The sequence below is a fragment of the Macaca thibetana genome, chromosome 5, assembly GCF_024542745.1.
Source record: "Macaca thibetana thibetana isolate TM-01 chromosome 5, ASM2454274v1, whole genome shotgun sequence".
NCBI lineage: Eukaryota > Metazoa > Chordata > Mammalia > Primates > Cercopithecidae > Macaca > Macaca thibetana.
The window spans coordinates 71,266,466-71,293,746 of NC_065582.1; the positions used below are offsets into that span (position 1 = coordinate 71,266,466).

General features: G+C 37.0%; 1 long non-coding RNA gene across 1 annotated transcript in view; it reads right to left on the reverse strand.

The window, feature by feature from the left end:
* The window catches only part of LOC126955613 (uncharacterized), a 37,012-nt gene extending 9,981 nt beyond the window's left edge, over positions 1–27,031 (reverse strand). The window contains exon 1 of the long non-coding RNA XR_007726003.1: positions 26,673–27,031. This is a non-coding gene — a long non-coding RNA (uncharacterized LOC126955613). The remainder of the gene's footprint in view (positions 1–26,672) is intronic.
* Positions 27,032–27,281: the final 250 nt, after the last annotated feature.

Below are 27,281 nucleotides of genomic sequence, written 5' to 3' on the forward strand. Positions count from 1 at the left end.
AATACAAAAAAATTGCCCAGGCATGGTGGCGCACGCCTGTAATCCCAGCTACTTGGGAGGCTGAAGCAGGAGAATCACTTGAACTTGACAGGTGGAGGTTGCAGTGAGCTGAGGACGTGCCATTGCACTCCAGCCTGGAAGACGATAGTGAAACTCCATCTCAAAAAGAAAAAAAAAATAGGTTTGGGGGTACATGTGAAGGTTTGTTACACAGGGAACATGTGTTTTGGGATTTCTTGTACATATTATTTCATGACCCAGGTATTAAGCTCAGTACCAACAATTATCTTCTCTGCTCCTGTCCCTCCTCCTACCCTCCCTGATCAAGTAGACCCTGGTGTCTGTTGTTTCCTTTGTGTTCATAAGCTCTTATAATTTAGGTCCCATTTATAAGTGAGAACAGTTGGTATCTGGATTTCTGTTCCTATGTTAGTTTGCTAAGGATAATAGCTCCATCCATGTTCCCACAAAAAACATGATCTCATTTTTTATGGTTGCATAGTATTCCATGGTGTATATATGTCACATTTTCTTTATCTAATCTGTCATTGGTGGGCATTTAGGTGATTATATGTCTTTGCTGTTGTGAATAGTGCTGCAATGAACATTCACATACATATATCTTTATGGTAGAATGATTTATATTCCTCTGGGTATTTACCCAGTAGTAGGATTGCTGGGTCAAATGGTATTTCTGCTTTTAGCTCTTTGAAGAATCACCATACTGCTTTCCACAATGGTTCAACTAATTTACACTCCTACCAACAATGTATAAGTGTTCCCTTTTCTCTACAACCTTGCTGGCATCTGTTATTTTTTTGACTTCTTATTAATATTCATTCTGACTGGTGTGAGATAGTGTCTCATTGTGGTTTTGATTTGCATTTCTTTAATGATCAGTGATACAGAGTTTTTTTTCATATGCTTGTTGACCACATGTATGTCTTCTTTTGAGAAGTGTCCATTCATGTCCTTTGATCACATTTTGATGGAGTTATTTTTCTCTTGTAAATTTGTTTAAGTTCCTTATAGATGCTGAATATTAGACCATTGTCAGATGCGTAGTTTGCAAATATTTTCTCCCATTCTGTAGGTTGGCTGTTTACTCTGTTGATAGTTTCTTTTGCTATGCAGAAGCTCTTAAGTTTAATTAGATCCCATTTGTCGATTTTTGTTTTTGTTGTGATTAATTTTGGTGTCTTTGTCATAAAATCTTTGCCTGTTTCTATGTCCAGGATGGTAATGCCTGGGTTATCTTCCAGGGTTTTTATAGTTTTGGGTTTTATGTTTATGTCTTTAATCCATCTTGAGTTGATTTTTGTACATGGTGAAAGGAAGGGATTCAGTTTCAGTCTTTCACATACGGTTAGCCAGTTATCTCAGCACCATTTATTGAACAGGGAGTCTTTTACCCATTGCTTGTTTTTGTCAGCTTTGCCAAAGATCAGATGGTAGATATGTGTGGCCTTATTTCTGGGCTCTCTATTCTTTTCCATTGGTCTATGTGCCTGTTTTGTACCAGTACCTTGTGGTTTTGGTTACAGTAGCCTTGTAGTATAGTTTGAAGTCAGGTAACAAGATGCTTTCAGCTTTTCTCTTTTTGCTTAGGATTGCCTCAGCTATTTGGGCTCTTTTATGGTTGCATGTGAATTTTAAAACAGTTTTTTCTAGTTCTTTGAAGGGTGCCATTGGCTGTTTGGTAGGAATAGCATTGAATCTGTAATTACTTTGGGAAGTATAGTCATTTTAGTCATAGTGATTTTTCCTATCCATGAGCTTGGGATGTTTTTCCATTTGTTTGTGTCTTCTCTGTGAAGAGGGAAATTTATAGCACTAAAGGCCCATATCAAATGTTAGGAAGAACTTAAATTAACAACCTAACTTCACAACTGAAAGAATTAGAGAAGCATGAACAAATCAACCCCAAAGCTAGCAGAACTGAAGGATATAGAGACATGAAAAACCATTCAAAAGATCAGCAAAACCAGGACTTGGTTTTTTGAAAAAAATAATACAGCAGATAGGCCAGTAGCTACATTAGTAAAGAAGAAAAGAGAGAAGATTCAAATAAACACAATTAGAAATGAAAAAGACAATGTTACTACCAACCACACAGAAATAAAAACAACTATCAGAAACTACTCTGAACATCTCTACATACATAAACTAGAGAACTTAGATGAGATGGTTAAATTCCTAGACACATACACCCTTCCAAGACTGAGCAAGGAAGAAATTGACTCCCTGAACAGACCAATAACAAGCTCCAAAATTGAATCAGTAATAAATAGCCTACAATAAAAAAAAGCCTGGGACCTAATGGATTCACAGCAAAATTATACAAGATATACAGAGAAGGGATGGTAGCATTCCTACAGAAACTATTCCAAAAAATTGAGGAGGAGGGACTCTTCCCCAACTCATTCTATGAGGCCAGCATCTACTAGATACTAAAATCTGACAGAGACACAACAAAAAAAGAAAACTTCAGGCCATTATCCTTGATGAACATCAATGAAAAAATCCTCAACAAAATATTGGCAAACTGAATCCAGCAGCACATCGAAAATCTAATCCACCATCATCAAGTAGTCTTCATCCTCGGGATGCAAGGGTGGTTCAATACATGCAAATCAATAAATGTGATTCATCACATAAACAGAACTAAAGAAAAAAAACCACATGATTATCTCAATAAACACAGAAAAGGCTTTTGATAAAATTCAACACCCCTTCATGTTAGAAACTCTCAATAAAATAGGTATTGAAGGAACATAACTCACAATAATAAGAGCCATCTATGACAAACCCACAGCCAACATTATACTGAATAGGCAAAAGCTCCTTGAAAGCATTGCATTGAAGGGCATTCTCCCTTGAAAACCAGCACAAGACAAGGATGCCTTCTCTCACCATTTCTATTCAACATAGTATTGACAGTCTTCGCCAGAGCAATCAGGCAAGGGAAAGAAATAAAGGACATCCCAATAGGAAGAGAGGAAGTCAAGCTAACTCTATTTCTAGACATGATTCTTATCTAGAAGAGCTCCTCCAGCTGATAAACAACTTCAACAAAGTTGAAGGACACAAAGCCAATATACAAAAAACACTATCATTCCTATACACCAACAACAGCCAAACCAAGAGCCAAATCAGAAAGGCAATCCCATTCACAATTGCCACAAAAGGAAGAAAATACCTAGGAATACAACTAACTAGGGAGGTAAAAGATATTTGCAATGAGAATTACAAAACACTGCTAAAAGAAATCAGAATAATCTTTTCTATTAACTTAAAGTAAACAGATTAGAGACCTTAATTATCTATGCACAAGCCATTCACTTTTGTCGTATTGTATTAGAAGCAAATTAGAGATGCTGCCCATGCTTTAAGGTTGGGGATTACACAAAGTCCATGGATACAAAGATGCTGAACTCATGGATCTTAGACTTCTGCCTACCACACTTAGTTTTGTTTACTTTTTAATTTTAGCCATTTTGGTGACATTGCATTTTGGTTTTAATTTCCATTTCCCTGATATCGTGAAATTGAGCACATTTTCATATTTCGCTATCCATTTGTGTATCCTCTTTTACCAAATGTCTGTTAAAGTCTTTTGCCTATTCATCTATAGGTTTGAGTCTATTGTTTATGGACTGAGAGGATTTCTTTACTGTTTCAGCGGCATGGTATAGTTAATAATAATGCTTAATTTTAATGTAGTTTTTCTTATAATTTATTCTTTATGCTTAGTATGTTTTGTAGCTTATTTAATTAATAAGTTTTTGTCTAACCCAAAGTCATGAATTTTTTCTCCTATGTTTTCTTCTAAAAACTTTCCCTTTTACTTTCCAGAATTCAATATTAAACAATCTAGAATTGATTTTACAGTATTGTGTTAAAAGTTACTTTTACTTTGTAGATATCCTCTTATGTGTGCATAGAATCAGTAAATGGCATCAGAGGAATCAGGGTTGTAGTTTGTCTACTAACTTTTTTATGTTTTTCTGCCTTCTGATACCTACACTCCTGTCATCCTCAAAGCTTTTGCAGCTCTCTAATACCTTTAAACAGATAATTTTTAAATTTTATTTTGCTTTTGTAACTGTTCTAGTGGGAGCCATTTATTTTAGTTTTATTGTTAATTCATAATATTTTACGTATTTATAAAGTACATGTTATTTTGTTACATGCATAAAATATGTAATTATGAAGTCAGGGTATTTGAGGTGTACATCATTTTGAGTTATTTCTCATCTCTATGTGTTAAGAACAATTCAAGTCCTCTCTTATAGCTAGTTTAAAATATACAATACATTGTTATTAACTATAGTCACTCTACTTTGCTGTTGAACGATAGAACTTATACCTTTTATTTAACTGTTTGTTTATATGTGTTAACCTACCTTTCTTCATCCCATGCAACCACACTTCCCAGCATATAGTATCTGTCATTCAACTCTCTATTTTTGCGAAATCAACTTTTTAAAAAAATTAACTCATAAAAATTAGTGAGAATATGTGATTTTTTCTTTCTGTGACTTGATTATTTCACTTAACATAATAACCCCAGTTTCATTAATGTTGCTGCAAATAACATGATTTCCTTCTTGTTTTAAATGGCTGAATGGTATTCCATTATGTATATGTACCACATTTTCTTTATTCATTTATCCATTGATGGACATTTAGGTTGATGCCATGTCTTTGCTATTGTGAATAGTGCTGCAATAAACATGCCAGTACAGGGGTCCCTTTAATATATAGATTTATTTTCCTTTGAATAGATAACCAGTAGTGTGATTGCTGGAGCTATGGTATTTGTAACTTTAGTTCTTCGAGAAATCTCCACACCATTTTCCATAGTGGTTGTACTAACTTAGATTCCCACCAACAGCTTATAAGAGTTCTATTTTGTCCACATCAGCACCAGTATGTTATTATTATTTTTTTGGTTTTTTAATAATAGGCATTCTGACTGAGGTAAGATAATACTTCATTGTGGTTTTGATTTGTGTTTCCCTGATGATTAGTATGTTGAGTATTTGTTCATATACTTGTTGGCTATTTCTTTGTCTTCTTTCAAGAAATGTCTATTCATGTCCTTAGTCCACTTAAAATTTTTGTTTTGCTGTTGTTTGAGTACCCTGTATATTCTAGATATTAGTCCCTTGTTGGAAGAATAATTTGCAAACATTTTGTTCCATTGAATAGAGTAGCGCATCGCTTTGTTAATTTTTTTTTCTTGCTACAGAGAAGTTCTTTAGTCTAATATAGTCTTATTTGTCTATTTATGTTGTAGTTATTTGTCCATTTATGTTATAGTTTGCTGTGCTTTTGAGGTCTTAGCTGTAAAATTTTTTGCATAGACCAATGTCCTGAAGTGTTTTCATTATAATTTCTTCTAGAATTTTACAGATTCAGGTCTTACATTTGAGTTTTTAATGTATCTGGAGTTGATTCTGGTATGTTGAGGATAGGGGTCCAGTTTCATTTTTCTGCATATTGCAATACAAATTTCCCAGGACAATTTAGTTAAAAAGGTGTCTTTTCCCTAGGATATATTCTTGGTGCCTTGGTCAAAAATCAGTTGGCTGTAAATACGTGATTTTGTTTCTGGGTTCTGTATTCTGTTTCTTTGATTCTATATTCTGTGTCCATTATTATACTAATACCATGCTGTTTTCGTTACTATAGCTTTGTAATATATTTTGAAGTCAGGTAGTGTGATACCTTCAGCTTTGTTCATTTTGCTTAGGATTGTTCTGGCTCTTTGGGCTTCTCTTTTTGTTCCATATGAATTATAGGATTATTTTTTCTATTTTGGGGAAAATGACATTGGTATTTTGAGAAAATTGCATTGAAGCTGTATATTGCTTGAGACAGTATGATCATTTTAACAATATTAATTATATTCTGATTCATGAGCACAGGATAGCTTTCCATTTGTTTGTGTCCTCTTCAGTGTTTTTCATGAGTATTTTACAGTTTTCCTTGAAGATATCTTTCACCTTGGTTAAATTTATTCCTAGATTTTTTTTTTACCTATTGTAAGTGGGATTGCCTTGTTGATTTCTTTTTTGTCTATTTTATTATTAGTGTATAGAAATGCTACTAAATATTGTATATTGATTGTAAGTGTACTGCAGCTTTATTAAATTTGTTGCAAATAGATATGATTTGACTTCCTTTGTTCCAGTTTGCATGGCTTTTTTTCTTTCTCTTGCCTAATTGTTTTAGCTAAGACTTTTAGTACTGTGTTGAATGGGGATGATTAAAATGGGCATCCTTGTCTAGTTCCAGTAATTAGGGGAAATGATTTCAACTTTTCCTCATTTAGTTTAATGTTGGCTGTGGGTTTGTCATATATAACCTTTATTATTTTGAGGTCTGTTCTTTCTATGCCTAGTCTGTCGAGAGTTTTTATCATGAAAGATATTGAAGTTTATCTAACGATTTTGCTGTGCCTATTGAGATAATCATATTGTTTTTGTCCTTCATTCTGCTGATGTGCCATGCCACATTTATTGATATGTGTATGTTAAAATACTGTTGCATTCCTCCTATAAAGCTCACTTGATTAAGATGTATTATCTTCTTGATGTGTTGTTGAATTTCGTTTGCTAGTATTCTGTTGAGAATTTTTGGATCTATGTTTATCAGGGATATTGGCCTGTAGTTTTTGTTGTTGTTGCTGTGTCCTTCTCTGGTTTTGGTATGAAGCTAATATTGGCTTCATAGAATGAATTAGGAAGATTTCCCTCCTCTTTAATATTTTGGAATAGTTTCAGGATGATTGGTGTGTATATGTATGTTAGAAAAGGCAGTGAATCCATCTGGTCCTGGGCTTTTCAATTAGTAGTATTTCAATACTACTAATTATTGGTCTATTCAGGTTTTCTATTTCTCCCTGATTCAATCTTGGTAGGTTGTATGAATCCAGGAATTTATGTATTTCCTCTAGGTTTTCCAATTTGTTAGCATTTAGTTGTTCATCAGTGACTCTGATGAGCTGTTGTATTTCTGTAGTATTAATGTCTCATTTTTTATCTCTTTGTCTTCTCTCTTATTTTCTTGGTTAGTCTAGCTGGTGGTTTATAAAGTTTGTTTATCTCTTAAAATAACCAACTTTGTGTTTCATTGATATTTATTCCTTATTTTTTATAATTTTAATCTGATTTTTATTGTTTCTTTATTCTGCTAATTTTTGGTTTGATATGTTCTTGCTTTTTCAGTTCTTTGAGTGACAATGTTAGATTGTTTATTTTACATCTGTCTGTTCTTTGAATGTAGGTGTTTATTGCTATAAACTTCTTGTATTACTGTTTTTACTATATCCCACAGGTGTTGATATGTTTTGTTTCTATTTTGACTTGTTTCAATATTTCTTTTGATTTCCATTTTAAATTCTTCATGACCCAATGGTCATTCAGGATCATGTTGTTTAATTTCCATGTAGTCATATAGTTTCCAGTGTCCCTCTTAGTATTGATTTCTAGTTTTATTGCCTTGTGATCTGAGAAGATATTTAATATGATTTCTATTTTTAAAAAACACCTGTTTAGACTTGTTTTGTGGCCTAACATATTATCTATCTTGAATAATGTTATATATGCTGATAAGAATACTGTATATTCTGCAGTAGGATAAAATGTTTTGTAAATGTCTATTAGGTCCATTTGGTCTGAAGTCCAGTTTTAATCTGATGTTTCTTGTTGATTTTGTATCTAAATGTTCTATGTAATGCAGAGAGTGGGGGTATTGGAGTCTCTCTCTCTATTTAGATCTAGTAATATTTTCTTATGAATCTGAGTGCTCCAGGATTTGTTGCATATATATTTAGAATTGTTATTTTATTTTGCTGGATTTGTCACTTCATCATTATATAATGACCTTCCTTACTTTTTTAAAATTTTCTTTTCTGTTTTTGGCTTAAAGTTTGCTCCATATAAGTATAGCTTCTCTTGCTCACTTTGGTTTTCTTTTGCATAAAATACCCTTTTTCATCCTTTTACTTTGAGTTTATATATGTGTTTACAGAGAAAGTGCATTTCTTATAGGCATCATATAGTGGAATTTGTTGGATTATGTTTTCTTATCCATTCAACCAGTATATCTTTTAAGTGGAAAATATAATCCATTTACATTTAAGGTAATTATTAATATGTGACGTTTTGTCCCAGTTATACTGTTAATTAGTTTTGGTTGTTTTGTATATTTTTGTTTTTTTCTCTTATTACTTGTCATTGCGTATTGGCAATGACCTGTAGTTGTATCATTTATGTCTCTTTCTTTTTCTCATTTTTGTGTTTCCTTTACTGCTGAGTTTTATACTTGTGTGTGTTTTTATGCTGGCAAATGTTATCCTTTAGCTTTCAGATTTAAGCCCTTCTTGTGCATTTCTTGTAGGACTGGTCTAGTGGTGATAAATTTTCTGAGCATTTGTTTTTCTGGAAAGACTTTATCTTTCACTTATGAAAGATAACTTTGCTGGATGTAGTATAATTGATCAGCAGTTTTTTTTTTTTTCTTTCAGCACGGTATATATGTCATTCTGTTTTCTCCTGTCCTGTAAGGTTTCTGCTGAGAAATCTACTGTTAGTCTGATGGAGGTTCCTTTATAGATGACATTTTTCTCTTTCTGTTTTTACAATTCTTTCTTTGTTACTAACTTTAAATATTTTGACTGTAATGTTAAGTAGTGGCTTTTTACATTGTATCTGTTTGGGGATTGTTGCACCTTCTGTATCTGGGTGTCTTAATCTCTTGCTAGACTTGGGAAGATTCGTCTATTAATTTATTAAATAGATTTTGTGCTCTCTTTTCCTTCTGAGGTACCAAAAATTCATACATTTGGTCACTTTGTGATGTCTCATATATCACAAAAGTTTTATTCATTCTTTTTTCTTATTTCTTTCTTATTTATTTATTAATTTTATTTTATTTTTTGCTGATACAGAATCTCACTCTGTCACCCAGGCTGAAGTGTAGTGGCATGATCATTGCTCACTGTAGCCTTGACTTACTGGGTTCAAGTGATCCTCCTGCCTTAACATTCTGAGTACCTGGGACTACAGTCATGTGCCACCATGCCTATCTAATTTAATTTTTTTTTGTAGAGCAGAGTCTTACTATTTTTCCCAGGCTATCCTCCAACCCCTGAGCTCAAGCAATCCTTTCTCTTCAGACTCCCACAGTGCTAGCATTACAGGCATGAGCTACCATGCCTGTCCTCCTTACTGTTGTCTAACTGGATTATTTCAAAAGATTTGTCTTCAAGTTTTGAGATTCTTTCTCTGCTTGATCCATTCTATTGTTGAAACTTTTGAATGCATTTTACATTTCCTTCAGTGAATTCTTCAGTTCCAGAATTTATGTTTGTTTTTATTTTATGATATCTATCTCTTTGTTAAATTTCTCATCATATCCTGAATTGTTTTTCTGATTTCCATTGTATCTGGTACATCAGTCACGTCTTTCAACATTCTGAATTTGCTTTCATAGGAGAGGACTTTTTCCAGAAGATCTATCTGCGATGTTGGTTGTGTAGGTCACTTTGCCTTTGATTTTTGTTATGTGCAGGAATGTAGTCTCTGTTCGATTTCTTTGGCTGTAAAAAGTGTCAGTGGTTTCTGAGATTTCCTCAGTTGCTTAGGGTGCAGTTATTAGTGGAGGCTGTGCTGAAGTTTTGTTGGGAATTAGGATGCTAGGTAGGCCAGTCTTCAGGTTTCAGTAGTTGCAGCAGTGAGCTGTCTTTTGGGCTCAGGGTGGTTTACACAGACACTGGTGTTATTGTACCCAAGTTGGTTGATTCTTGAATCTCCAAGTGGCTTACTCTGATGCTTGGTAGTGGCAGCCATAACTTTTACAGGTCGGTGGATTATTGGGCCCCTGTTCATACGGTGTGGTGTGGGTGATCAAAGTGGCAGTGGCAGGATGACCCTTTCGGTTCTGAGCAGTGCTGCTGTTGGCAGTGGCTACAGTGGGTTTTGGGTGGCCAGTCTCCAGGCCTGCAAGTAGCATGTGCAGGTAGATGATTGTTGTGGTAGTAGTGGCTGGGTGGGTAGGCCCAACCTCAGTTTCTCAGGAGGAGTGTTCAGGTGCCAAAAGTGATTGACTTGGCTGGGCAATCACCTGGCTTCTGGACTGTGCACACTGGTATAACGGGGGAGGGGGCAAAGTTGGGCTTTGTTGGCTTGTCTTCAGCATGTTATGGTGTGTCTAGGTGCACTGTGGTAGGCAGAAGTGGGGTAATCCCTGGGCCACCAGTGAAATTCTCAGGTTGATGGAAATAGCAGCTGTACAGTGCCCTTCCCTGGGAAAGAGCAGTGCCCACTTTAGTGACAGCAGTGTAGGCTGGCAGGTGAGGAGTATGCATACCACTTACACCTCATCTGAGGGTGTGGTAGTCACAGTCTCTCATACCTAAGCCCTGGAGTTAATAGCCAGCTCTTCTCTTGCACCTCAGTTGCAGCATTGCTGGAATTCAAGATAGTGCATAGTCTGTTGGGGGAAAGGGCTTTAGAATAGTGTCTCACTGACATCTCAGTTCTAAAAACAGCAGTCTGTGTTTCAGGCGTGTCTCTGCCCTGCATAGGATAACCTGGGGTCACTTTTGCCTAAGCCCCAGGAGCAGCAGCCTGTGCTTCTCTTGTATCTCAGCAACAGCATTGTGGGGCTCCAGGGCAGTGTACCATCTGTTGGAAGTGGAGTTATAAAATGGCATTTTGCTGGAGCAGCTTAGGTCTCAAGAAATATGAAAGATGCATTTGAGCATCCTTCTTGGGGCAATGACATAATAAAATCTCCCAGCCACACCCTCTATTAGTTTCATAATCTGTGAGGGTAGAGGACTATCTTGTGGCTAGAATTGCAGGAATCTATGGTGAAAATGTGGACCACTGAGAATCTTTCATTTACCCTTTTCTTGTGTTGAGGAGTCTCTCTTGGCTCCCAACTAAACCAGGCTGAGCAGACTGCTTTGATTCTTTTTCTTTCCTTGCTTAGGTATTGGCTATTCATATTCTGTTGAACTCCAGTGTTTTCTCTTGGATGATATCTTCAAAGTGTGATTATCTACTTGCTATTTTAGTTCTTTTAAGTGGAGGAAGCTAGTATAAAATGTCTTTAGTCAACTATCTTGAAGAAATGGATAAATTTCTAGACACATACCACCTACAAAGATTGAAACATGAATAAATCCAGAACTTAAACAGGCCAATAAGAAGTAACAAGATTGAAGCCATAATCAAATTATCCTAAACCCTGGGAACCAATGACTTCGCTGCTTAAAACTATCAAACATTTACAGAACTATAACAGGTGGTGTTTGATTACATGGATGAGTTCTTTAGTAGTGATTTCTGAGATTTTGGTGGACCCCTCAACTGAGTAGCATACACTGAACCCAATGTGTAGTTTTTTATGCCTCACCCCTCCCACCTTTCCTCCGAGTCCTCAGAGTCCATTATATCATTCTTATGCCTTTACGTCCTCACCTCTTAGCTCCCATTTATAAGTGAGAGCATAGAATATTTGGTTTTAAAATACACACTTGTGTTAGTTCTCCATCGCTACATAGCACATTACCAAAAATTTAGCAGCAAACACAATATATCTTCATTATCTCATGGTTTCTGTACATCAGGAGTCAGTGCAGGCATGGCTTCACTGGGTTCTCTGTTTCAGGATCTGCAATAAACGTTTCAGCTGGGCTGTGTTCTTATTTATAGGCTTGATCAGGGAGAATCTGCTTTCAAGCACATTCAAGTTGTGAGCAGAATTCATTTTCCTGTGCTGTATGACTGAGGGCACTGGTCTTTTGCTGCGTGTTGGCTGAAAGCTGTCCTCAAGTCCCAAAGGCAAATCAGTTACTTGCCATATCCATGTGGCCTCTCATTTGTCAGTTCATGCACGGGTGTTTGCTTCCTCATGTCAAGCAGGAGAGCCTCTATCTTCAGTTGGCTAAGATGGAATCTTGCATAATAAAACATAATCTTGGGAGTGACATCTTACCAGCTCTGCCATATTTGTTTGGCTAGAAGCGAATCACAAGTCCCACCCAGACTCAGATTATACAGTGCTTAATACTAGGGAGTGGGGATCATGGGACCATCCTAGAATTCTGCTGATCACAGCTTCCTAAAGCATAAGTACTATATTAACCTTAGTGGAGTTTATGATTAAATTATACTTCTGTGTGTAACAAGTTTTAGCGGTTTGTGTACATCTAGGTTTAGTACAAGCATACCTCAGAGATATTGCAGGTTCAGTTTCAGACCGTAGCAATACAGCAAATATTGCAATAAAGCAAATCAGATGAAATTTTTGGTTTCCCATGTATATAAAAGTTATGTTTGTACTATGCTATATTCTATTAAGTGTGCTATGGTATTATGGCTAAAAAATGTATATAACTTAATTAAAAAATACTTTATTCCTAAAAATTGCTAACACTCATCTGAGCCTTCAGAAAGCTTTAATCTTTTTATTGGTGGGAGGTCTTGCCTACCTGTTGATGGCTGCTGTCAGGGTGGTGGTTGCTGAAGATCGAGGCATTGTGGCAATTTCATAGAATAAGACAACAGTGAAGTTTGCTGCATCAATTGATTCTTCCTTTAATGAAAGATTTCTCTGTAGCATGCAATGCTATTTGAAAGCATTTTATCTTCAATAGAACTTCCTTAATATTTGGAGTTAATCCTCTGAAACCCAGCTGCTGCTTTGTCAATTAAGTTTATGGAATACCCTAAATCCTTCACTGTCATTTCAACAATGTTCACAGCATCTTCAACAGTAGTTTCCAACTGGAAAAACCACTTTTTTCCCTCCTGCATAAGAAGCAATTCCTCATCTGTTCAACTTCTATCATGAGATTGCCACAATTCAGTCACATCTTCAGGCTTCACTTCTCATTCTAGCTCTCTTGCTATTTCCACCACATCTGCAGTGACTTTCTCCGCTGAAGTCTTGAACCTCTCAAAGTCATCCATAAGGTTTGGCATTAACTTCTTCCAAATCCCTGTTAATATTGATACTTCTTCCCATGAATTATGAATGTTCTTAATGAATGTTCTTAAACATCTAGGATGGCGAATCCTTTCCAGATGGTTTTTAAAAGTTACTTTGCCAAGATCCATCAGAGGAATCACTATATATGCTGGTTATTGCCTTATGAAATATATTTGTTAAAAAATCAGACTCAAAAATTGAAATTGTTTCTAGATCATGGGCTGCAGAATGGTTGTTGTGTTAGCAGGTATGAAAACAACATTAATCCCTTGTACATCTCCATCAGAGCTCCTGGGTGACAAGGTGCATTGTCAGTGAACAGTAATGTTTTGAAATAATCTTTTATTTTCTGAGCAGTAGTTCTCAACAGTAGGCTTAACATACTCAGTAAACCGTGTTTCATAGAGCACAGGCAAAGATAGATTTAACATCATTCATAAGGACTCCCGGGTTTTCTAAATGGTAAATGAGCACTGACTTCAGTTAAAGTCACCAGCTGTATTAGCTTGTAACAAGAAAGTTAGTCTGTCCTTTGATGCTTTTCAGTCAGTCGTTGGCATCTCTTCTCTAGTTATAAAAGTCCTAGATGGGATCGTCTTCCTTACAAGGCTGTTTTACCTATACTGAACATCTATTGTTTAGTGTAGCCACCTTCTTCAATAATCTTACCTAGTTTTTTTTTTTTTTGATAACTTGCTTCAGCTTCTCCATCAGCACTTGCTTCACCTTGCACTTCCATGTTATAGAGATTCTTTCCCTAAATCTCATTAACTGACCTGTGCTGGCTTCCAACTTTTCTTCTGAAGCCTTCTCACCTCTCCTAGGCATCCATCACAGAATTGAAGTTAGGTCCTTGTTTTAGATTAGGCTTTGGCTTAAGGGAATGTTGTGGTTGGTTTAATCTTCTGTCCAGGTCACTCACATTTTCTCCATATTAACAATATGGCTGTTTCGCTTTCTTATCATTGGTGTGTTCACTGGAGTAGCACTTCTAATTTTCTTCAAGAACTTTTCCTTTGCATTCACAACTTGGCTAACTATTTGGCACAAGAGGCCTATCATTTGGCCTATCTCGGCTTTCAATATACCTTCCTCACTAAGTTTAATCATTTCCAGCTTTTAATTTAATGTGAGAGATGTGTAACTTCTTTTCACTTAAACATTTAGAGGTCATTGTGGGATTATTAATTGACCTAATTTCGACATTGTTTTTTCTTAAGGAACAGGGAGTCTTTGGGAGAGGGAGTGTGATGAGGGAGCAGCCAGCTGGTGAAGCAGTTGGAACACACACAACATTTAATGATTAATTTCACTGTCTTGTAGCAGTGCAGTTCATGGTGCTCCAAAACAATTACAATAGTAACAGCAATGATGACTGATCATAGATAACCGTAACATATATAATAACAATGAAAACCTTAAATAGTGTAAGAATTACCAAACTGTAACACAGAGACATGAAGCTAGCTCATGGTGTTGTAAAAATGTCCCAATAGACTTGCTAGCTTCAGGAAGCCAAAAACCTTCAATTTGTAAAAAATGCAGTGTTGGTGAAGCATAGTAAAGCAATGTGCAATTGAAGGAGAAGGCATGCCTCTATTTACTTTCTCTTCTCTGCACTGTGTTGCTGTCATCCGTGTGTTTATTCACTGCTCATTTGGACCTTGTGCAAGATATTTCTTTCTCCAAGATATTTAAAAAACATACCTCTGCAGTAGATATTGTTGTTGTCTCATCCAGTTTGCTTTCACTAGGCCAATACACTCATCCCTTTGGCCCAGTGAGAGCGGGTGTGCCTGGATATAACACCCACCTCTACCTCCACTCACTTTAGTGGGCAGTAGCAGTGATTCGATAATATGACAGTACAAAGAACTGGTCCCTTGTGTCAAAGCACAACCAACTAGGTTTAATATATACTCCTGAGTGCCCAGTGGGGTCAGGCTGAAGTGAAGCTCCAGCCAAGACCACATCCTTGTTTATCCTTTCCTGCCCTATCCAACTTCACACACTCCACCTCCTAAATACTATAAATCACTTTCATGAGAATCCTTGTCTTAGGGTTTGCTTTTAGGCAACACTTCTTGACACACTCTTTTAGATTTTTATCTTTAGATATGAAAGTCTGTAGGTGTTTACATGTCAAAATTGTTTGAGTAGTAGCTATTCCTTTAAGAATTATTTTTGACTTTACAGGAATTCAAAATGTTTGTTACATGAAATGGTGATGATGTGAATACTTAAGAAGGAAAATTCCAGGAATTATATTTGTCATGCAGTTAGAAGCCTTGTTGAGTTTTTACTACTGCTACATAGACAGGCATGAAAGTCCGGCTTTTGGATACTTAGAAAGAGACTCTCTACAGAAACCCCATAACTGTTTCTTAGCTTGTTGTTGCAGTTTGAATTAAGACAAGTTATATAATTACCTTGAAAACCAAATAAAATTAATTATCAAAAGGCACAAAATACAGACAAATACTTAAAAGAAAGACAGTGCAATTCTATTTCCTGACACTTTAATAAACTAATGCATAAATAATTCTTCAACAACCCATTTTTTTCTTTTTAATAGAAAAAATATTTAGACACAGTTATGTATTTTTTTCTGATTTATTAACTCATTTTCAGAGTGCTATTTTATCCTTTTAGAGATTTCTGTTAAATTCGAGTGTGACAGCTCTTTCCTAGTTTGTGCAATAGGTAGTGGTGACATTCATGGTATCTACAAGCATGCAGTGTGACCACTGACTCATCACAACAGCCATGAGTAATGAACAGCCAGTACCCCATTCTGCTGAAAACCAACTGAAAACCAACTGTCTTATTCATTAATACATATATATATTAATCTATTTTTTCACTAACTTGTAATCTTACTTTAAATCATTAGAAAACACTCTAAGTTAACACTAAAGAAAATTTCTTGTTGAGGAAATGGGGACAGGATTCCCTATTTAATAAATGGTGCTGGAAAAACTGACTAGCTATATGTAGAAAGCTGAAACTGGATCCCTTCCTTACACCTTGTACAAAAATTAATTCCAGATGGATTAAAGATTTAAATGTCAGACTTAAAACCATAAAAACCCTAGAAGAAAACCTAGGCAATACCATTCAGGACATAGGCATGGGCAAGGACTTCATGTCTAAAACACCAAAAGCAATGGCAGCAAAAGCCAAAATTGAGAAATGGGATCTAATTAAACTAAACAACTTCTGCACAGCAAAAGAAACTACCATTAGAGTGAACAGGCAACCTACAGAATGGGATAAAATTTTTGTAACCTACCCATCTGACAAAGGACTGACATCCAGAATCTACAAATAACTTAAACAAATTTACAAGAAAAAATCAAACAACCCCATCAAAAAGTGGGCAAAGGATATGGACAGACACTTCTCAAAAGAGGACATTTATACAGCCAACAGACACATGAAAAAATACTCATCATCACTGGCCATCAAAGAAATGCAAATGAAAACCATCATGAGATATCATCTCACACCAGTTAGAATGGTGATCACTAAAAAGTCAGGAAACAACAGGTGCCGAAGATGTGGAGAAACAGGAACACTTTTATACTGTTGGTGGGACTGTAAACTAGTTCAACCATTGTGGAAGACAGTGTGGCGATTCCTCAAGGATCGAGAACTAGAAATGCCATTTGACCCAGCCATCCCATTACTGAATATATATCCAAAGGATTATAAATCATGCTGCTATAAAGACACATGCACACGTATGTTTGTTGCAGCACTATTCACAATAGCAAAGACTTGGAACAAACCCAAATGTCCATCAATGATAGACTGGATTAAGAAAATGTGGCACATATACACCATGGAATACTATGCAGCCATAAAAAAGGATGGGTTCATGTCCCTTGTAGGGACATGGATGAAGCTGGAAACCACCATTCTGAGCAAACTATCACAAGGACAGAAAACCAAACACCACATGTTCTCACTCATAGGTGGGAATTGAACAATGAGAACACTTGGACACAGGGTGGGGAACACGCACACACTGGGGCCTGTCGTGGGGTTGGGGGACGGGGGAGGGATAGCATTAGGAAATATACCTAATGTAAATGACAAGTTAATGGGTGCAGCACACCAACATGGCACATGTATACATATGTAACAAATCTGCACGTTATGCACATGTACCCTAGAACTTAAAGTCTAATTAAAAAATAAATAAATAAAAAGAAAATTTCTTTCTCTTTCTTAGATTGAGGCAAATATGTCATTTTTTAAAAGAGGAAATAGTAACATTAGTCCTTTACATAAATCCCAATTTTATTGTATCAGGTTTGTTTAAGAAAGGAAACCCTTTATTAATTTATACAAGTATGTAATATAAATAATGAATCAGGGAATACACTTTAAATCATATCTATTGTCTTGAGTTGGCCTTAATTTTCCTTTACTTGCCAATATGTAAATCTTCAGGATAAGACTGTATGTATGATTTAGACTTGGAAACAATACTCAAGTACAAATTAGAAATTTTATCGATCTCACAGTGACACATTCTTTGTCTCCATATACCACTTGGTCACCCAAGTATGACACTTGGAAATGAATTTTCACTTTATCTTCCCTTTCTCTGTCATCTTTACCTTATACCATATTATTTGTCACTAAGTTCAGCTGATTCTAATATCTAAACATTTCCCTGATCTTTATTTATTTGTCTAAAATATAAATGTGAATATGCTACTGATTTTCTTAAGATGCATGAAGGACTCCATTCATTCAGGATTTATTAAAGACCAGACTCCTTGTGTGGCTATAAGACCCTTCACAGTTCTTTCTCTGCCATTCGCCTATGTTTCTGCTCTGTTCCAGGTTAACAGCCTTTTTGTTCAGGAGAACTGTCATGCTTTCTCATTCCTCTCGACTTTAGCTCATTGAGTTACATCTGGCTGGCTGCAATTTCTTTCTTTTATTTCTACACCAAGAGAGGCACTGCTTATCAATCATGGCACCATTTAAAGGTTAACTCCTGAGTGCATTCTCTGTCATCTCTGGGCTTAGTTAGGGGTTTCTTTATGTTTTCTTAGCACATTGTGAATACATCTCTTGTAGCACAGGATTATGAGTTCCTTTAGGATCTAGTCTGTGTTCTCTTTATCTTTTATTACCAGCATCTAGCCTAGCCAATTGCTTATCGCACAACACTCAATAAATTGTGACTTTTGAGTGAGTGAATAATTATATGTTTATAGTCTACTTTATTAGTAGTGTTATTTTTTTAGATTGAGTCTCACTCTGTCACCCAGGCTGGAGTGCAGTGGCACAATCTCGACTCACTGCAACCTCTGTCTCCCAGGTTCAAGCAATTCTCCTGCCTCAGTCTCCTGAGTAGCTGGAATTATAGGCATGAGCCACCACGCCCGGTTATTTTTTGTATTTTTAGTAGAGATGGGGTTTCAGCATGTTGACCAGGCTGGTCTCGAACTCCTGACCTCGTGATCCGCCCACCTTGGCCTCCCAAAGAGCTGGGATTACAGGTGTGAACCACCATGCCCGGCCTAGTCTACTTTAAATTACTAACCTGTTTCACTGACTCAAATTTTTTTGGCACTTTGTAAAATAGACTTGTCAGTCGCCTATAATTTACTATAGGTTCTTACAATATAAGACATGGTAAGCACTAAATAATCAATAAATATTTTTGTAATAAATGAATGATTTGATTGATGCAGTTCTGAAACCCCACAAGGAAAGTCTGTTAGATTTCTTTTTTGTAACTATCTCATTGTATCATAACTTTTAAGAATCTTATGCAATTTTTGCAAAACTCAGTTTTACTGATTTCATTACTGTTTCTTTTGAATGTTAAATATGGACCTCAAACAAATATGCTATTAGAATGACAAAATCTGAACCTATTCCCTGCCTTTTTTTAGTTTGTACCTCTTTCAAATAATATCTTTAAAGTCAGAACATAACATGTTTAGATGTCATTTTTTCATGCACTATTGTGTTCATAGTAAAATTGTGAGGAATAGAAATTTTCCATATACCCCTTGCTCCCATACATGCATAACTTCTTCCATTATCAACACCCCTCACTAAAGTTGTGTATTTGAGGATACAACATTCTTTATCTGGGCTTGAAGTAATCATAGGTATTGTCGCAATAATTATTGCAATGTGTTTGTTTATTTAGATGAATATCCTCTAAATAGGCAAACTATGCCCAATACTACCAAATATTACTAATAATAGCATTGAGTAATACCCCATCCTAAAGATGGGGTATTATAAATAAAAGACAAATAAGAAAAAGACAAATAAGAAAATATAACAGTTTATGTTCAAGAGACTCTTTGCTGAAGACAATGTCATGACAACATTTGGTGTTTCTTTCGTATGATAACATTTACCTGTTGTTTGCAATGTTCTTGGACAAATACCATGGTGGTTTTAAAGATAAGGGTTTAATCTCTGACTTAAAGAGTTACCAATGCTTTAGGAAAATTTGGATAGGATGGTAACTGTAATGAAAAACTATGTGTGTTATAAATGTATTAGCGATCAAGGACAATGGGCATTGGGAGGAAATAAATCAATTCTGGTTATAGAAAAATCACAGAGCCAATGAAATATGATCATATCTTAAAAATGAAGAGGATTTCAACATTAGGAAACGAACAAGTTTGCATAACTGAAAGTATATCAGGAGGGAGAGTAGAGAAGGGAAATCACTTATGCTAATGTATAAGGGTTCTTGTCTCCATTATCCCCAAATCACCACCCAGACTAGGTACATCTTCCTCCATTTCTGACTCTCATCCTCTAAGAGAAGTTCTATTTTTTTACAGACTAAGCACTGAAGGACATCAGACAAGAAAAAGTTCTTACCATTATGTAGTTTTGTTTACATAAAGAAGCTACATGGTAAGAAGCTGAGAAACAATGAGGAATGGGGAGAGAAAAAGGCATGCTTCAGGAGTTAAAGCAGAGAGGGTTGTTGGGGATTTGGTATGTAGGGAATTCCAGAGCACTGGTGAGCACAAGAGAACTGGGTATTAGTGGGAGAAGTTGAGATGAGTTTCTATGGGTTAGAAATGGGATTTCCTTTAATGTTTCTAAAGAGAGGAAAGCAGAGTGGATTTCCATGACCATGTGGCTGCTGGAGTGAGTTTCCATAGATATGACTTGAGAGGCTTTTGCATGAGGACCTGATTTTTATTGGGTTTATTATCACAGACCTTATCTCAAAGATCTATAGAGAACTCAAACAAATATACTATTATAATGGCAAAATATACTATATAGAGGCACTTGGTATGTTTTAGATGAGGATAGATGGTTACATTTCGTTGGGATGATGGGATTATGAAAATGAAAAGTGAAAATCATGCCTGGAAAAATAGTGCGTTTCATGTGCGCATGTTTGGAGGAGGGGCTGGTCGGCTTGTGATTGCCTTCAGGGTCATGTTATTGAGGTGAGTTTCACTGCAGTGGCAAGTATAAGACCTTAAAGAGCTTTGTTCAGACAGTGAGGTGACCATTGTTATTCCTAGGAACCTTTTATCTGGCAGTTATGTGTACATGAAGGAGAGGAGAGACACTGAAGATAAGAAAGCTAATTACTTTAGGAGGCTGTTGAAATATTCTAGTGAAGGAGTGTCCAAAACTTTTTGATTGTGCATCTCTCATGAGAGAAATTTGAAGCACACCAGGCACGGTAGCTCATGCCTGTAATCCCAGCACTTTGGGAGGATGAGGCGGGAGGATCACTTGAGGCCAGAAGTTTAAGAACAGTCTGGGTAACATAGTCAGACTCTGTCTCTACAAAAGTTTAAATGATTAGGTGGGTGTAGTGGCACATGCCTACAGTCCCAGCGAGTTGGGAGGCTGAGGCAGGAAGATCACTTGAGCCCAGGAGTTTGAGGCTACAATGAGCTATGGTCACCCCACTGCATTCCAGTCTTAGTGAGACAGCAGGATGTTTTATTTATTTATTTTTTTCTAGAAAAAGAAAAAGAAAAAAGACACCAATTTGGAGCCCACACTACCACACTACCATATTGGATTGTTTGTTTATAATAATCATCTATCTATCTATCTATCTATCTATCTATCTATCTATCTATCTATCTATCTATCTATCTATCTATCATCTATCTATCTTATGGACATTATAAAACATTTGGCCAGGTGCAGTGGCTCACGCCTGTAATCCCAACACTTTGGGAGGCCAAGGTGGGCAGATCACCTGAGGTCAGGAGTTTGAGACCAGCTGGGCCAACGTGGCAAAATCCCATTTCTACTAAAAAAGCCCCTAACAAACAAAAATTAGCCAAGCGTGGTGGCATGTGTCTGTAATCCCAGTTACCCAGGAGGCTGAGGCAGCAGAATCACTGGAACCCCGGAGGCAGAGGCTGCAGTGAGCCGAGATTGCACCACTGCACTCCAGTCTGGGCAACAGAGCAAGATTCCATAAAACAAAACAAAAAAATAGAAATATGAATGCCCTGATTTATTGAAATATTACCCTTTATAGGATATTCTGACCATTTTGAAAACTGCCTATCTAGAGAGAAGGTGACAACGATCTTACTACAATTGTGGAGGTAAAAATAGCCAGGGTTGGGGACAACTGTAAAGGTTGTCACATTTGACCGATGATTTGGGCGTAAGGGAGAGAGAGGTGGAATAATGACTCCCACATTTCAGACTTGTAAAAAAAATAGAATAGTAGTTTAAGTAACAGAAATGTGTTGTTGGTGTAAGAATATTGTTTTGAGGGGAGTATAGTAAACCAGTTTTTGGCAACATTAATTCAGATTTCTAGTGAATGGTAAGGCAGAACAATCTGGCAGAAAATTGGAATTTCAGCATTGGAACCTAGGAGTGACATTGTGTGGTTGGAAATTCAAACTGTATATCCTCACATTTGATGTAATATATATAGCTGAAGTAAAGAGTTTAAATGAAGAAGAAATATCTGAGGAAAGAGGACGAATCTCTGAAGTCTGTTTCCATTCATGAAGCAGGTTTAGGTTTAGGGTACTAGGTAAGCAGAAAAGGAATGGTGTAAAGAAACAATGGAGAAAGATACCAAGATAAGATCGATTTTTTTTTTTTTTTTTTTTTGAGACAGAGTCTCAGTCTGTTGCCCAGGCTGGAGTGCACTGACACGATCTCATCTCACTGCAACCTCTGCCTCCCGGGTTCAAGCAGTTCAAGCAATTCTCCTGCCTTAGCCTCCCTAGTAGCTGGGATTACAGGCATGTGTCACCACGCCCGGCTAATTTTTGGATTTTTACTAGAGATGAGGTTCACCATATTGGTCAAGCTGGTCTCCAACTCCTGACCTTGTGATCCGCCCACCTTGGCCGCCCAAAGTGTTGAGATTACAGGCGTGAGCCACCGCGCCCGACTGAGAAGATAAATCTTTAATAAACTCTAATGTGTTCAGTAATATCAATGGTTGCAGGGAAACTTATGAACAAAAACTGAGAAGTCTATTGGACTAGCAATTAAAAGCCAGCTTATTTGGGGTGATTAAAAAGCTACCATCTTTTGTAAATCTTAGAGAATAGATATGTCAAAAGTCTAAAGATGGTACTGACTTAATTTTCTGAAAAGAAAAAAAAAACATATTAAATATAGACTTGAATGAGACATATTTCTAGAAAACCAGTTTTATTTTAAAGTTAATATTTTTAAGTGTCAACTTCAATTAGGAGATAATATTTAAGTATTTTTAAAAATGTAAGTAAAAACTAAAGCCAGAGGCATGTCATTCTAACATAACTTTTTACTTTCATTGTTCTTTTATTTAAATATACATTTTTTCATAAACAATTTTGTTAAACTAATACAAAATGCACTTACAAATTTACATATTTATTAACGTTGTGTTTGATTTTGTATTTTTTATTAATAATTTTATGTTTTGATAGTCATTATAGTTATTATTTTAATGGATGTATGATAATTCATCTCAAAAGGTACTACAATTTCTTTTGGTTCTTGAGGTGATTTTCTACATAGAAGAGTGAAGGACCATCAGTCAAGAGGGATTTCAGAAGGGAAATATGAATTTTCCTTATTTTCTTTGAATACATTGAGACTTGGTTTTTACCTCACGTTTATAGTATTTGTTTTCTCTGTTGGGAGTTGTTTATTTTCTACTTGCACTGGATGAAATAACATTTTACCCTGAAGTCCATGATTTACTCCTATACTTGATTAAAATACTGCATTTAGAACTTTATAATCATATACTGAAATTTTGTTTAAAAACAAGATGCATCTCAAAAAGAAATTTTAACACATTTAAAGATGTTTTCTCATCTAACATGTTTTTGAACATGTAGAAAATTACATCATGTTAGTGTTCTTTATGCTGTTTGATTTTGAGATGGACATCAAATAGTGTGCCTAGAAACAAAATTTTGTAGATTCTTAAAACTGTGGTAGAACTTTTAAAGCAGTTCAATTTTTCTGACTTAGAAATGAGTCATTTGAGAATCTAGTACCGATGGAAATCAACAGAGGAGAGTGTCTCCACTGAAGTATTGACAAATCTCCATTCAAGATATTATTAAAAGTATATAATATTTTTGCATCAAAATTTTTAGCTTGTAATAATTTTGATTAGTATATCAAATTGACCACACTGATGGAGTAAATCATCAAACTACTCATATAAGATGTAGTCATTTCAGATCACATAATAATTATAGTCATTTCTCTGTATACTTGGGGATTGGTCGAGGACCTCCACATATGCCAAAACCAACACATATTCAAGTCCCAAAGTCAGTCCTGTGGAACTCATGTACATATAAAGTCAGCCCTCCCTATAGGTGGGTTTCCCATACATAGATACAGTATATACATTTTTGATCCACTTTGGTTGAAAAAAAAAAAAATCCATGTAAAAGTGGACCCATGCAGTTCAAACCTATGTTGTTCAAAGATCAGCTGCACTTTACTCTCAGGAAACTGAAAAAAATCTTCTTTCTTATAGCTAGAACCCATTTCCTCTTTTTTGATCTTCAGGAAGTAACTTTCCCAGTTTATTGATGTGTATTGTATGTAACAAAACTACCACATTTACTCTAGTAAAGCAGAGATCACATCTACAACTTGTCTTCAGTCCATCACCTCTGTCCTTTAGTTATAGAGGCAGTATAATCAGGTAGTATGCTATTCTTTGAGTAAGCATTGTGTGTGTATGCATGTGTGTCTTTATGAGTACATTAACCATTTAAATGTAGGTATTATAGAATGCAATGAATCTATAGTTTCTGTATTCAAAAGACTTAGAAGTTCATTTGGTGATAATGAAAGGTGAAGCTGGCTGGGCTTCTGGGTCCTGTGCAGACTTAGAGAACTTTTCTGTCTAACACAGAGCTTTGTAAACGCACCAATCAGCACTTTGTAAAAACGCACCAATCAGTGCTCTGTGTCTAGCTAAAGGTTTATAAATGCACCAATCAGCACTCTGTAAAATGGACCAATCAGCACTCTGTAAAATGGACCAATCAGCAGGACATGGGCGGGTCCAAATGAGGGAATAAAAACTGGTCACCCAAGCCAGCAGAGGCAACCCGTTTGGGTCCAGTTCAACGCTGTGGAAGCTTTGTTCTTTTGCTCTTTGCAATAAATCTTGCTGCTGCTCACTCTTTGGGTCTTCACTATCTTTATGAGCTGTAACACTGACCGCAAAGGTCTGTGGCTTCACTCCTGAAGTCAGCGAGACCACGAACCCACTGGGAAGACCAAACAACTCCAGACGTGTCACCTTTATGAGCTGTAACACTCACTGTGAAGGTCTGCCGCTTGACTCCTAAAGTCAGCGAGGCCACAAACCCACTGGGAGGAATGAACAACTCTGGATGTGCCACCTTTAAGAGCTGTAACAGTCACTGCCAAGGTCTGTGGCTTCACTCCTGAAGTCAGCAAGACCACAAACCCACCAGAAGGAAGAAACTCCGGGCACATCTGAACATCTGAAGGAACAAACTCTGGACACACCATCTTTTAGAACTGTAACACTCACCGTGAGAATCCGCGGCTTCATTCTTGAAGTCAGCAAGACCAAGAACCCACCGGAAGGAACCAATTCTGGACACAATAAGATACCTAGACATAAAGAACTACTTGGGACAAACTACACAATCAGGTACAAACCATGTAAATGCTTGCGGTATTAAATAGTACAAGGTGGCTTGGAGATCAAGGGAAGGCTTTGCAGAGGTGAGTGTGCTGCTAGTTCTGGAAAGGATGTTATTATGTACACATAAATACACAGAAAACAGGAACAGAGGGAGATAAAGAAAACGGAAGAGAGAGGTATCTTCTGCCTCTCACCTGGGTGAATAGGCTGGCGATGAGCATTTTTACATATCTACCATGTTCCCGATTCTATGTCTCATGCTTTATAGATTTTTATTGATTAAGCATGAAGCAAATAAGATTAAGCATGAGGCAAATAAGAAGTTAATGTGTCTTTTTTTTTTTTTTTTCTTTTTAGACAGGGTCTCCTCTGTTGCCCTGAGTAGCTGAGACTATAAGCACCTGCCACCACACATGGCTAATTTTTTTGTATTTTTTTTTTTTTTTTTGTAGAGGCAGGGTTTCACCATGGGGACCAGGCTGGTATTGAACTCCTGGGCTGAAGTGATCCTCCTACTTCAGTCTTCCAAAGTGGTGAATGTGTATTTAATAAATTATGCTGATGCTTTCCCACTCAGAGTCTTAGTTATCTTTGTTTTTCAAGTACCTTGCAGATTGACTTTTCTTGTCATCTTTAGCACAAACAAGTAGGATCACATGTTTAAAACTCTTTGACACTCCTTTGGGATTCAGATTCCCTACAGACTTACTAGTGAGTCCATAAAATGTCTAAATACTTTTCTCCAACTCTTGTTACATAATACAAAACTGTCAGATGTGTCTCTTTTCCAAAACCCTACCATGTCTTTCTCTTTCGTGCAAGTGGTAGGCTCTATTTACCTTCACGGAGTTTTAAACTGCCCTAACGGAGCTGGTCAAAACACCTAGACTTCGTCTATTTTCTCTCTCTCATGGTTTGAAATAGCTCTTATCTCTTCTTTTATAATGTTAAAGTTTTGCTACAGGCTGCCACCATGTTACTAAGTAAAATGAGTGTTTGGCTCAGCCATCAAAGGTGCAAATCAGACCAATTGTTCCTAGAGGTGCCATCTTCACTTCCGCCCCAACAGCTGCAGACCCACGCAGCTCAAGGCAGCTCCCCTTACCCTCTCCCCTCCCAGCTCGGGTGCCTGAGCACAGCCACAAGGGATTGGGGGGCAGGAGAAAACCATGGCGGTGGCCAGGAACCCACAGGGCACTTCTTGCCCACTGTGCCAACAGAGCATTTCTACCCTGGCGGAGGAATTCAACCTGGTCTGAACTGGGGAAGGATGCAGGAGTAAAGTGACCCACTTGCACTGAACAAGGGATTCTTCTCCCAGGACCTTCCTTTTTGCCCATTATACTGTTTTTCTCGTTTTCCCTTTTGTGTGCGAGGACTGACCCCTCCCAGCACTCTGTTTCTCATAGGGAAGTTGGAGGAACAGCCCTTCTGGCTGATAACTGCACATTTGGCCAGGCTCATTTGAAACAGTCTAAACAGATACAAACAGCCTCTGAAATACCTTTTCAGTCCCAAACTCGATTCAAAGCTTCAGGCTGTGACCCAGGAAAGAAAAACCCCATGGCATAAACAGGCCCAGGGAACTCAAAGGTTGTCAGCAGCAGGAAAAAATGGAGGCATAGGTGATGGCGGTTAATTCCTATTATCTAGGTTTTCCCTGCTTTGTGGGCACATACGTCATGGGTACCTATGACCGGCACCTGTCAAGGTCACCAGGACTCAGGGATAAGAGGTGGAAGGGAAGGGACAACGCCTACTTTGCTTTCTCTCACACCCTGTGTTTTCGCTAAAAGAAGGAAGGGAATGAGGGGCACCTCTATTCCCTGTCTTTCAGAATGGGCAACTGGCTCTTCTCACCAGCCCCAAGTCATATTCCTCTCGAGTGTATCCTGAACTACTGAGACTGCTTTGACCCTTGGAATCTGTAGGAAAAATGATTCAGACCCCTCTGAACAAAGGTTTGACCAAATTATGGTTTACAGCAAGGACAGACTTGGCCTCAGGAAGGAACCATTCATTTCAATATTATCCAGCAGTTGGAACTTTTCTGTAGACGTGAGGACAGATGGTCTGAGGCCCCAAATGTGCGGGCTTTCTATACTTTGCAAGG